At 33.0% G+C, this 14,550-nt stretch overlaps 1 long non-coding RNA gene across 1 annotated transcript in view; it reads right to left on the bottom strand.

Moving 5' to 3' along the window:
- Positions 1–12,371: 12,371 nt before the first annotated feature.
- Positions 12,372–14,550, bottom strand: part of LOC141480946 (uncharacterized) — a 54,339-nt gene continuing 52,160 nt past the window's right edge. Inside the window, exon 3 of the long non-coding RNA XR_012464656.1 lies at positions 12,372–13,229. This is a non-coding gene — a long non-coding RNA (uncharacterized lncRNA). The remainder of the gene's footprint in view (positions 13,230–14,550) is intronic.

Raw genomic sequence — 14,550 nt, 5'->3', positions numbered from 1 at the left:
GCCCACTTGTATAGGTTCAGTTCAAACCACAAGTCTCAGTTAAACTTTGGTTTAATGAATAAAGTTCGTTGTATAGGTGTTTGTGACTGTCATTCGGACTTTAACTGTCAACTGATGGATGGAGGGGCAGTAGAACTACAAGCGTCGGTTAAACACATGTTCGGATTGAATACTGATGTGTCAACTATTTGTGGTAACTTTATGTATTATAACCTATGAATATTTGACGCGTCCAGATATTTTCATGTTTTCATAATGGACATATTTGAAATATTTGAAGATGTATTATTTGAAGAGGAAGATGAGATAGATGTTTGTTTGAAGGTGATTGACAATGTTTCGTGATGAATTTCACTAGTTCGGACTTCCATTGTCTACTATATAAAATGATTTGAAATCCCTGAAACAAGTAAAAAAGAATAATTAAAAAAGAATAGTTGAAAATAACAATTATATTAAGCAACAATAAACCTGAAATGAAATGATAGTGAAATAACCTACAAGTAAAAATAAAATAATTGAATAAATGAAAATTAAAGGAATGAAAAAAGAAAATAATAAAAAAATAAAAAAGTGTAGAGATTCCAAGTCACGTTAGTTCACGACGTTTCGATTGTTGGTATCTACAATCGTCTTCGGGTGATGACTGTCATCATCCGAAGACGATTGTAGATACCAACAATCGAAACGTCGTGAACTAACGTGACTTGGAATCTCTACACTTTTTTATTTTTTTATTATTTTCTTTTTTCATTCCTTTAATTTTTATTTATTCAATTATTTTATTTTTACTTGTAGGTTATTTCACTATCATTTCATTTCAGGTTTATTGTTGCTTAATATAATTGTTATTTTCAACTATTCTTTTTTAATTATTCTTTTTTACTTGTTTCAGGGATTTCAAATCATTTTATATAGTAGACAATGGAAGTCCGAACTAGTGAAATTCGAGATAGATGTTATGAATATTGTGAAAAACCCAAGAAGACTGCGACTTTTCCTACCGCGAATCGACACCATGGACATTTGGATAGACCAGGAATTTATCAATAGGTTCAAGATGTCGAAAGCATCTGTATGGGTATCGATTCAAGAAATTGGCCTAAATTTGCATAGGAATACGCCACAGTGAGTATTTCTTTTGAATTACAACAATGAATAATAATCATACATTATCTTTAAGTGAGCACATTGCATTATTTCATTTAAGAAATCATGCTCTTACTCAATTGACACAAATTCCGGTAGCATTTAGTTTTTATGCTACAGGCATCATGCTGAATGTAGCGGCAGACTTTGGAGGAATTGACACCAGCACAGCATCACGTGTTGTTCGTGATGTATCAAGGGAAATAGCGAGATGCCTATGACGAATGAGGAACTAGAGGAAACCCAAACAGACTTCCAGAATATTGCCAATTTTCCTAATGTTATTGGTGCTGTGGACTGCACCCATATTAGGATTCAATCTCCAGGTGAGAATATATAATATAAATAATTCCTGAGATATGTGTTCGTGAATACAACTCCATATTCTCTAAAAACAGAAACTGGTCAATCGAATTAAATATTTTTTCAGGTGGAGAAAATGCTGAAAACTTTCGCAACAGGAAAGACTACTTTTCAATCAATCTTCAGACTGTGTCTGATGCAAACTTATACTTATACAGGAATATACTTGCTCGCTGGCCAGGTTCAGCTAATTATAGACTCATTTACAGTAATTGCCGATTGAAGGCTCAGCTCAACGGTGGGATGTATGGAAATAGTTTCATTGTAGATGATTCAGGCTATACCCTGGACAATCATGTAATGATTCCAGTAACAAATCCAAACACTGCTGCTGAAAATCTTTATAACGAATCCCAAATAAGAACCCGTAATGTTGTAGAGCGACAATATCGAGTATGGAAAAAAAGATTTCAAGTTTTGAGAATAAAAATGAATGAGCTACGGGGGTATTACATAATATTGCTCTCAGCCAGAATGATCCTGACCCACAAGACGACAATCCCATTGAACAAGAAGCAGATGTGGAAGACGATATTGAAGAACAAATTCAAAAAAATGGACATTTTACCAGACAAAACTTGATAGATAATTATTTTATGAATTTGATGAATTAAATGTGATCGCAGCTCTCTATTTACTAATATAATAAAAAAACACTCTTTCTGGTATGATTATTTTTATTTCAATTCTGGTTATGTAAAGCATACTTTCGTTTTGGCTTGTATTGCCGATATTTTGACAAATCATCAGTTTCTAAAACTGATCTTCATATCAGGTGAATGTAATTCAAAAACCCTTTAAAAATAAAAGCTGAAGATGTTCTGAAAAACTTTGCGATATACATGATTTGTTAGAGAAGATGTAACTCTCTAGAGCCTAGCATAGAATAGAAACATTTTTTTTTCAAAGGGGCTGATATATTAAGCACTGTGATAATGTAAAACTGATAAATCACAGAATTTCATTTTATTATATTTTTAATATAAACTAACAATACAAATGAATTACATTATTTATTTAAAAGTTTCATTTTCAATATCTTCAGTTCCAATTTCTTTTTTTCAATCTCATAGGAATGTAGTTCCATCATTTGCAACGTTTTCAAAGCATGTTCTTCTGCAGCTCTTTCTTGGTCATCTTCCAGACTGCATCGTTTGCAGTTTGAGAAAATCCAATTTAGCTTCTGAAACACTTTTAATTTTCTGCCTGCAATCCTCTGTTAGTTTTGTTTTCTTCGTTTGTTTTGGTTCAGCTCTCCCTGTTCAATTTGTGAAAATATTGTTAATGAAATGATGAGTTGGGAAAATAAAACCAGACTACCGCAGTAAACTCTTACACGAAAATTTGAAGCAATATAAAGAAGAAAAGTTGCACAGCATTATGATTTATTAATTATAGTATTCTCAATGTTACAAAATGACTTGACTACCCCTTATTACATTTGTATTTAATCAGGGTGATTCGATAGTTTTAATTCTCATTTTATTTTCTTTTTCCACCGAAAAAAAAAAGAATTCAGGGGGATAATTTGGGAGATATTTATCATATTACTCATTGATGAACTATTACCTGCAAGTTCTTCGGATAATTGTCTTTTTAATTTTGTAGGCGTCCATGCAGCCCAAGTTTCTTGTGTGGTTGCGTTATTTTTAGGACTTAGGTCTATTTGTGTTTCACAAACGACATCAGTTTGATCGTGTTTAAAATTTTTTTATATATTTTGTAGCAACAATCATACCCAGTAATAGTAGATAGTTTACCTTTAATGTGGGATTGTTCAATTTTGTGGTCTTCAGGAATTTGAATTGAGAAGTAGATGGCTCCTTTTGATCTGAAATATCATTTTTCAAATGTTACCTAGGTAACGATTTATAATGTCACATAATCACAATTCTATACACCCATATATCTTGAAAGAGGTCTCTTGAAATTCATTGAGGCTTTTAAGGGTTCTGATCTTTGGACAATCTCATTCTGAACATTTTCGAATGTGACCCTTTTCTCTGAAAAACTCATTATTATTATAAATTATCTCACATTAAGTGTTAACTTCAGACATCACCCTAGTATACACCAATCAACCTACCTTCTGTGTTGTCAAAAATCAATTCGATTTTCGAGCTATCCAGAGTATTCAGTACTTCTGGCTCAATAGGTTCACCAATATAATCACCGTCAAAATAGCCCTGCAAACCCGTAACAGCAATGCCCATGATCTCCTTTATATCATCATCCTGTGTTGTAATGTAGGGAAAATTTCCTTCTCCTCCTCCTGTTCTGTAAATTTCCTCTTTCTCTGCAGCAAATTTTTTCTTGGTGTTCTTTTTTACATTTTCCCACTTTGCCTTGGGGACTTCGGAGGTACGGGGTTCTTTCGTGTTCTTGCTTGTGTTAAATGCCAGACACAATTACTGCCAACATTCCTCCTTTTCCCTCCATGTCACGGCGTCACTTTTCTTGGACTCCAGAATGTCCTTATGCATTTTCACCAGCCGTAATAGCTCCTCCACTTCCTGCTTGGAAAAATTGGATGACCTCCTGTTAGTGTAGCTTCCGCAATACATTTTATTACAGAGTCAGAATATGAACTCATGAAACAAATTGCATATGGCATTTACGACATTTACGTCAATGTACGACGGCAGGTCAATTTCAATTCACTTGTCACTTGTCAATGTTGTCGTGTCTACGAGTCTTTAACTGGAAGATATACAAAAGATATTTTAGCATTTTATCGGTTTAAACCTTGAACCCTTGAAAGCTTGAACCCAAGTTTAAACTGAACTATAAACGAGACATATACAACTGGTCCTAATTGTTCCAAAGAAAATGGTTCTAGTTTTCAGATGCGCCATGTACGAACAACGAAACTTTCTCTTCCCTCGCAGACAATAAATTTTGATTAAATCAGGATGAAGTATCCATACATCTAGGACAAGATTTCACCGTTGAAAAATGCTCAACCCATAATACTCATCGCACAAGATAATTGGCCACTTCTAGTTAACAGAAAACTCATTTCTGGATCATGGAATGGACCCTGAGCAAAATATTGTTGGGATGGGTAATTCATGGAAATTTGGATGTCTCCACTAGAAATCAACATGTCGTCTGCCATATCAGTACTCACGATCTCCAAAAGGAGAAGGATGATTTGGATATTCTACACGAAATGGTTGAAGAAAATTGGAAATTTGAAACTATTCTGAATATGCCTGATTGAAGATAAGAGAGCACAGTATATTTTGGACAAAACAATGAAACGAAGTGAGGAGAGATTCGGAACAGGACTTCTATGGAAAAAAAGATAACATTGTGCTTCCCGAAAGCAGAACAAATGCGCTAAACAGATTGAACTATACTGAAGGAAAAATGGATAGAGAAATCCAAGTGAATTTTCCACTTTTCGGGGTAACGAATGTGAACAAACCGAAAACATTGAGTCACGGTGTGAGTCTAAATGATGATTTATCGACAGGTCCCGATCTGCATAACTCCATGAATGATATTCTGTTGAATTTTAGAATCAGAAAATATGCATTCACAGCTGGCATGAAGAAAATGTTTTCACAAGTTAAAGTAAGAGAAAGATTGCTCTCTGCTCAACCAAAACTATGGTACGTATGAATAGACGAATTGAACCTTATACATATGGAATTGTTGTAAGTTTTAGATCGACCTATGGACCTTGCATAGCCCAGGAGGCTTAAAATAGAAATACTGGAAACTTTAGAGAAGAATTTCCAGAAGCAGCAACCGCCATCATACAATAACACAATATGGAAGACAATTTGGAATCGGCAGACACACTCGAAGAGTCAATAAGCCTTATTGAGGATGTGATTCATATACACAAAGCAGGAGGGTTTGTTATTTTTAACTGATGTATTGATGTTTCACTCTTAACTCAAGGTGGAAAGAATATGGAAAAGAATGGAGAATTCGTAATGAAAATAATTTTTGAAATCCTTATGACGAGACGTTCATGTTTCAGATGAAATTTCAGAAAATTGACAGCGATATTTCGGAACACCTCAGAAGACCGACGGAAAGGGATATCTTGGAAGTTTTGATATCCATCTTTGATCCATTAGGATTCTTGTCAAATTTCTCAATTCAACGCAAGATTTCATTACAGGACATCTGAAGGAGTCAAGTTGGCTGGGATGATGAAATTTCAGATTGCGTGGATGGAAAGTGGCAACTGTGGCCTGCAGATTTGAAAACTATCCACAATTTCAAGATTCACAGACAGTACTTCACCTTGAATAGACAAAAAAGTGAAATTCAACTTCACATGCCTATTTAAGAATTCAACAAGAAGAAAATGTTCAAACAAGTTCCATCACTGCAAAGACAAGAGTGGCATCTTTGAAACTTCTTTCGATACCTACCTAGGTTAGAGCTATAAACTGCACTGATGGGAGCGCGCATATGCTATTTGGTACTGGAGCGCCTCTGAAACAGTTTTGTATTGGATACGGTCTGAAACTAGAAGATTCAAAGTTTTTGTTGCCAAAAGATTAGGAGGAATACAAGACTTGACGAATTCTTCAGAATGGAAATAGATCAATTCAAAAGAAAATATAACTGACGAAGTTACGAAGAGATTGAAAAAAATCACCACCAGATCATTGGACAAAAGAAAAACTGGAAAGGAAAGTAGAAATTAATCATTTGGAAGAACGACCTTCTGAATTTGTATTCTATCATTTTATTCGAGATCATCTCACAGTACTTGACCCGAATAGGTTTTTTTAATGGAAGAAAGTGTTACGTGCAACAGTGCAACAGCCTATGTCATTAGGACCAGTCAATTCAGTTAACCGAATTTGCAAAACGTCCTATAGTTCTAAATCATAACCCCAGAAGAACCAAACTTCTGATTCAACATCATCATAAAATGATCACCATGGTCAAAAAATGGTAGTGAATAATTTTCAAATGAGATTTTGGATGAATTTCACTAGTTCGGACTTCCATTGTCTATTATATAAAATGATTTGAAATCCCTGAAACAAGTAAAAAAGAATAATTAAAAAAGAATAGTTGAAAATAACAATTATATTAAGCAACAATAAACCTGAAATGAAATGATAGTAAAATAACCTACAAGTAAAAATATAATAATTGAATAAATAAAAATTAAAGGAATGCAAAAAGAAAATAATAAAAATAAAAAAGTGTAGAGATTCCAAGTCACGTTAGTTCACGACGTTTCGATTGTTGGTATCTACAATCGTCTTCGGGTGATGACTGGATTCCTCCGGAGGAATCAGTCCAGTCATCACCCTGGATTCCTCCGGAGGAATCAGTCCAGTCATCACCCGAAGACGATTGTAGATACCAACAATCGAAACGTCGTGAACTAACGTGACTTGGAATCTCTACACTTTATTTTTGTTATTTTCTTTTTGCATTCCTTTAATTTTTATTTATTCAATTATTATATTTTTACTTGTAGGTAATTTCACTATCATTTCATTTCAGGTTTATTGTTGTTTGATATAATTGTTATTTTCAACTATTCTTTTTTAATTATTCTTTTTTACTTGTTTCAGGGATTTCAAATCATTTTATATAGTAGACAATGAAAGTCCGAACTAGTGAAATTCATCACGAAACATTGTCAATCACCTTCAAACAAACGAGATTTTGGATATTAAAAATGAGAGAAGCGGTGAGAAGTTCTTGAAACAGCTGCCAACATTTGTAAAAATCAAAGAACTATATCGAGAATCCCAATGAGTGGACAATTACCTCCTTGTATGTAGGATTGAATCCACAATCAAGGCCTTCATTGAAATAGGCGTTGACTATTTTGGATCAGTAGAAGTATCAGTCAAGAGAAACCGAGAAAAAAGATATGGTGTTATTTTCACCTGTATGGTGGACCTTGCAAAGCCCAGGAGGCTTAAAACAGAAATACCGGAAACTTTAGAGGAGAATTTCCAGACACAGCACATGATTCAAGTATGAATTCAATTATAATTGAATTAATGTTTTTCTTCGATTTGAATGTCGTAGGAGATTTCCTAAGGAATTATATAGTGGTAATGGGAAAAACTTCACAGAAGCTGATAAAGAAATATCTCAAGAACTGAAGAAGTTGAATCAGAAACAAATACTACGATTTTGTGCAACGATAAAAAGGAAATGCTTTTTCAATCCTCATCTAGCACCCCACCTGGAAAGATGTTGGGAACGGCTCATCCAAAGTATAAGAAAAGGGTTGAAAAGAAGTTTTTAAAATCACAGTACCACCCAGAACATATTCTGAGAACTTTTTTGATTGAATGAGAATATATTTTAAATTCTAGGTCTTCAATATATATTTCGTTGGACTCTGAAGATGTGGAGGCATTGACTCCTAATCACTTTCTCATCGGTCCGACGTAAGCTGCACTCTCCTGTACCGAAATCAGCGATAGGGATATAAATTTGATGTACAGTTGGCGTACTGCACAGAAATTCATCTGAATCATTCTGGTTTAGATGTTGTTTTAATGGTAGATCCCAATAGACCCACAAATATTTGACAGAGAGGTATTATCAACGAAGTTGATAATACCTGAAGTTTGTTGATGATACCTCTCTGCCAATGATCTGCCGACGATCCTAATTTTACCAAAGATGGTTTTTAAGAGTCACCGTTTTAGATGTTGAAAAATCGTAGTAATTTGTTATAATTCAATTACTAAGGGGGAAAATGTTTTTTTGATTGCACTCTGTATATCGTTTATTAGTGGAACTATTGTTGGCAGTGATCAAAAGGTTGATGTGAAAAAATTAGTTTTGAAAAAAATAGATTAATGAATTTAATATGTGTGATTGATGAATTGTTTACTTTATGGTAATTCTTGATCACTTAATAATACTTGAAAATGGGGTCAAACCCGAAACCGGTCATATAAATCAAATATATCTGTGGTATTTAGACAAAAGTGTTTTTATTAATTTCATTTAAGTGATGAATGAAGTTTTTAAAAGACGTCTGACTTTTCTAAAAGGACATAAAATTTCGTTCTTCGATGTGGAATAAATAATAATTCACAGATGAATCAAAATCAAATATGATTATGAAAAGTGATTCTGAGAATATCATCAAACTATGGAGGTAAGATGTGACATGAAACATAGAACTCCTTGGACTTGTTTTCCTTTTCTCCACATTGCCCTCCATTGCTTGCGCCTTTGCTTTGTTCCTTCTCCTTTTTTAGGATAGTTTCAAAGTTGATTTTCATTCTTGTCTGTTTCTCTGTTCCTCATTGGTGATTTTTTTCATTCTTTGTTTCTTCGACAGCTATTCTGTATAAAATGTTACTGCTCTCACATAAAAACGACCAGTGAGATGCTGATCGTCTTAAGGCACCTTCTGGCACTGGCGATGATTCATGAATAATCTGAGTAGCATCTGAATCAAAAGCTATTCGATTACTTGGGACTGCCATTTTTTTTCGTTGATAGAGTTTTAAGGAGTCAGTGGATTCTTTAACATCTGGAATGAAGCTAGTCGGTGTTTTGAGACTGCTGATTCTTATTTCGCCAGTAGAATTCTGAAAACGGGCTTTGGTTTCTTTTGAAACCAAATCCCAACTTGCAGCTGCGTCTTCAGCTACAGAAACCTTTTTGTTATAATACGTAGGGTTTCAGGAATCGATTCCGATGGAATATTGGTAACACCAGTAGGTACTTTTCTTGTTGAGAAACAAGGAAAAATCTAATGTTATATAAAGTATTCCAGTCGTATTCTATCGGGAAAAATAACGTTACATAAAAGTGACTGCAGACTCATCAAACGAAACATGTTATCTCTCCAGATCATGTTATGGATTATGAAAATACAAAAATGTTAAAAGTTGAGAATAATGAAGTAAAAAGGCTTTCTCTAGATATGGTTCACATAAGTAAAAATAATAATAATTCAAAAAAAAATCAGAAATACAAAATTTAAGTCAAATGTAGAGTCCAGAAGACTACCCGTTCAACTCCGGTTCTCTCAGTTCAATGGAAATTGTCAAATGAGTATAATAGGGTGGTTTGGTACAAAATTCAAAATAGATTTTTCAACATCAAATTTACAATTATATTTTAACTTTTGATCAATAAAATTAAACAAATAATTTCAATATAAGAAAAATTATAGATCACTTATAATCACTTATAATCGTCGTATCAAGTACTTTTTTGGTTTTTCTCATTTTGTCTTCAATCGAGGACCGCCTGCACGGTACTGACGATGCCCAATAGGCTGAAACAGCTGTATACCATATTGAAATCAATATGGGAATGATCAAAGAGTACTTACCTATCTATCTATTTTTTGATTTTCATGGAATTATTTTCCAGCAGCTTGACTGCATTAAGCTTTCTAGATTTCATATCATTTTTAGAAACATGTGGATTCGTTTTCCGATGGCATCCCAGGTTAGCTTCCCAAATTTCTGCTACCGCAGTTGTCGGTTGATTGGTCAAATCACCAACACTGACATAGAAACTTGGCAAGTTGACTTGGGTGTCACACCAATAGGTGGTTCCACTCATGTTTCGCGTTTACGCAACTATTTTTATCAAGTACTTTCTTGGTTTTTCTCATTTTGTCTTCAATCGAGGACCGCCTGCCTGGTACTGACGATGCCCAATAGGCTGAAACAGCTGTATACCGGTGGGGAATGATCAAAGAGTACTTATCTATATATATATATATATATATATATATATATATATATATATATATATATATATATATATATATATATATATATATATATATATATATATATATATATATATATATATACATATATATATATATATATATATATATATATATACATATATTTTTTTACCAAATTTTCTTTGGGTGATCAGCAGAACGGAAGTGTACTCTTATAATACAAGTTATTCAATATTTCGATAAAATTTATTATCATCTTCAGGGAAACGCTACAAAATTTGTATGATGGTGATACAATATAAAAAATTTATTAAGGTCACAACTTACCGTTAGTGAGGTTGGCCGTGTCGAAAAGAATGTTATATTTAAACAAATGAAACATGTCAATACAATAAACAAGTCACTAATTAAAAGGGGTTGACTCCTCACAGGATACAAAGAAGAATATCACATTAAAATTTTCTAAAAATCGTTAATTGTTTCAAAATTATGGATTACCGGTAAAAGCCATGAGGTTGAAGAACAAAGAGATTAACACAAAACAATTGACAATGTCAGCTGTCATGTTATTCAGTTTGAAAAGGTGTGTTTGTTTGTAGATGTTTAGTAAAACCTCTGTTAGCGATCGGCTTAAGCTTAAGTAACCCAGATATTTAAATTTCAAGTCTTGTATCAGGTAAACAGGATTAATGCAAACTTTCCCAATATCTAGACTTCATTTGGAATCGAATTGTTTAAACCGTATTTAATTATTTTTAAAATAAAAATAAAAAATGCATAATAGAAGCCTCTTAATCACTAGCGCAGGTGCAAAGATGAGGTGACGAAACAAGAACACCTTGAGCAGGTATATTTTGCAGTTGACGAAACAAGAATAAAATGGGTCACGAATTGATTTTCGTTGACTGTTTATGTTATGATCAATAGTTCAAGAACCTACCAGAACTGATAGGCTTGCGATACCAATCAATGAGTAAAGTATTATCTCGTGTTCTGATAGCCTTAGTGTCGAGGAATGGAACCCATTGTTCGTTGTTCTCAGTTTCGATGGTGAACTGTATGTAAGGGTCATAACTATTAAAGATGTCCACAATCTCAGATATTCCATCTTGAAGAAGGGATATAATAATGTCATCGACATATTTTTTTATAAAGAAAAGATTGAAGGGAAGTACCTGAAAGACCAAATCTAGCAGGTCATCCATGACATAAGCTGCTAAAATGGGGCTAATCTTAGCTCCCATTGGAGTACCAAAAGTTTGTTTATGAATTTTACCATTAAATGAAAAATATGTGTTATTAAAAAGGAAAATTATAAGTTGGAGGAAATCGTCTTTTTGAATGTCACAAAATTGACTAATAGGTCCCGACTTTCTATCAATAGATCTGAGACAAGTGTCCAAATAGACATTACTGAAAAGAGATACAACATCTAACCTAACAATAACATAATTGTTAGGTAGTTTCATTTTATTGACAATTAATACTATATTAAAGATTCTTTTGATGTTTTTTCTACATTCAATGAAATGGTAGGGAATATAGTGGTCAAACGTCAAGATTACTCAAAGAAAGAATTAGCTCACATAAAGGTAGATTACATCCTGAAAAATGTGCTCTTAGTAATCATGTGTCCAAAGAAAGTCATAAAATGGACTATAATTCAACAAAAATTTTATCAACTGAAAGAAATACATCTAAAAGATTTTTTTTGGAAATGTCATATATTTTACAATCTAATAATTGCCTCAATGAAAGATCAGACATTGATAACCTCAGTGAAATCTATGCAGAAATTGACAAAAATCTACATGAATTCCAATTCTGGTTTTTCATTAATATTATATCATAATTATCAAACATTTTCTCTTTGGTTGTTGCACACAGAATACTGCGTGGTTGGGGCAGTATTTATTCCTTCAATCTAGTCATGTTCTAGCCATGTTATTTAACATGTAGAAATTAATTACAGAAATAGTACACCCAGTGGCAGATTAACTCATTTGCCGCCAGTGAGCTATTCAAATTTTGCCGCCCCTTTCTCACCTCTGCATGGACAAAAGACGGTAGACGAAAATATTTCAGAATTAAAAGACTGAAAAATGATTCTTTGTTTTTAAAAAATTCATATCTTTTGAAAAATTAAGACCTGATTACAGTCATTCTAAACCTGTCCAGTAAATTTTCAAAACTAATAACATTTATTCTAAACTAGTTTAGTGAATTTTCTGAGCTTCTAAATAATGTAATCCATGAAATCAATCAATACTAACATACAGCAGCATACGAATCTCTAGTAAGTAAAATACTTATCTAAAAAAAATCTGTTTTTCTGTTAATCAGCTGTCGCCCCCATACGAACGACAACTCTCAGTAGTTGAGAAACTTGTGCGAGCTAAGGACTAACGAAGTCTTACGTTTCAACGTGTGATTCCTAACTTTGTGATATTCAACATCATTGGATTCCAAAAATAACTGCACAGATTCTAAACAATTGGTATACTCATCACAATTATTAAACTACATTAGAATATTTGTACTAATTTTTGGTAAATGGTTGACAAAAAAAAGATGAATAGTTTGTAAATTCACTAAGCCGTTGATTTCCCATAAAGCTAGATCTTCATTTAGATTCACTGTTGTTTGCACTTGGCCATTACTTGTACTTGGCGTGTGATACTGAGACGCATCTTCAACTGTGATACATATTGATGATTCCTCTACCGCGACTACCGCCTCTTTGTCGAAAAATACATATCCGTTTTTTCAAAAGCAAATTGTTCAACAAATCCCAGTTGTTGTTGGGCCGCAGAGTTGAAATCAGTTTCATCTTTTTCAGATTGTAGTGTATCACTGCATGTGGTTGAAGTTCTTGGTCTTACAATACTGTTTCCCCTTACACTTTTAAGAATGTCAATTTTCATCGTTTTACTGATAACCTGTTCTTATTCTTCTTTCTTCATTTTGGCGTTTTTTCTATACACAGCCCCACTGAGTCGCTTTCTTCCATCACTCATTCTCACAATTTCTTATTCAAGAACTGAAAAAAAATACATTAGGAGTCTTATTTCGCGTAGGTAATTGTCAGTTTCTTTTGTTCAGATTTCAGATTCAGACTTTGAATAGTTACCTAATATAAGCAACAGAAATTTATTGAAATATACTACAACAATATAATAATATACTTAACAAAAAAAAAATTAAATTTGCAAATATTCTAAAAGAGTAATATAAGTTAAATAAATTACTGATTCGTTATGGATGATTTATACATTAGGATTACTTACCTGCAATAAGTTTGTATTGTGGTCTTCACTTAATCGGTGTATATATATATATATATATATATATATATATATATATATATATATATATATATATATATATATATATATATATATACACTAGTAGTATCTCTCATTTCTGAACAGATTATAGCAGATTGACAAACGTCAAATTCACCACTTTGACAGGTTCAGTTAAGTGGTGAAATCTAATAACATTGGTATTTATCAATATTTTATTCCTGTAAGACAAAAAAATGTTTTGAGACAAATTTGCCGCCCCCTAAAATCCGCCTCCCTAGGCTCAAGCCTATTCAGCCTGCTGGTAAATCCGCCACTGAGTACAACCTATTTAAGTATTCATTTGGAATATGAGTTAGTTCAAAATAAGATCAAAATTTCAAAACAAAAAAAAGGAATTGAAAGGAAGGTGATTTTATCTTGGAGAAATAAACTTTGCATGGTGGGACTCATGAATTTCATTAATAATGAAGAAACTAAAAACCTTGTTCCATCTCTTGGCATTATTCAATTCGAATATGGCGTTTCCATAGATGAATAATGAAAGATATTATCCATTAGAGTGGTTCAACAAATAGACGTTATCATTAGTTAGTATGTTTGGAAAACAAAATTATCACCAAAATGACGGCTCATAAAAATATCAATGAGTGATATTAATAAAAATGGAGAGAAGCAATTTTTACTTGGTTAGTGTGTTTTAAAATGAAATGTCGTTTGAAATGAAAAAAAAACGAGCGAAATGGGGGAAAAAAAGCAGGCCCGCGTATCAAATCAATCCGCAGATACAATGCGATTTGCGGTTTATTTCGCGGTTCAATTAGAAAGGCGGCGGCGAATTAATTTAATTCGCGGGTAGAAATAAAATTTGAATTTTCGAGAAGCATTATCCGCGATTTATTTTGCAGATTTAAAAATTCATACACATACTTTTTGTCTATTCATTGTCGTAATGAAATCATGTGTTCATTTGTTCATCATACGAAAATTATTTTTTAAATACAACATTGCATAACCTCCACCTATACCCCACTACCACCCCTTCACTTAAAGAGT

This window comes from Leptinotarsa decemlineata, unplaced genomic scaffold (genome assembly GCF_025532065.1).
Source record: "Leptinotarsa decemlineata unplaced genomic scaffold, Ldec_3_MD MMD2_tig00000035_RagTag_RagTag, whole genome shotgun sequence".
NCBI classification, from domain to species: Eukaryota; Metazoa; Arthropoda; class Insecta; order Coleoptera; family Chrysomelidae; genus Leptinotarsa; species Leptinotarsa decemlineata.
Note: the sequence above shows the minus strand (reverse complement) of the source record. Positions and strands in the feature narration are given on the sequence as shown.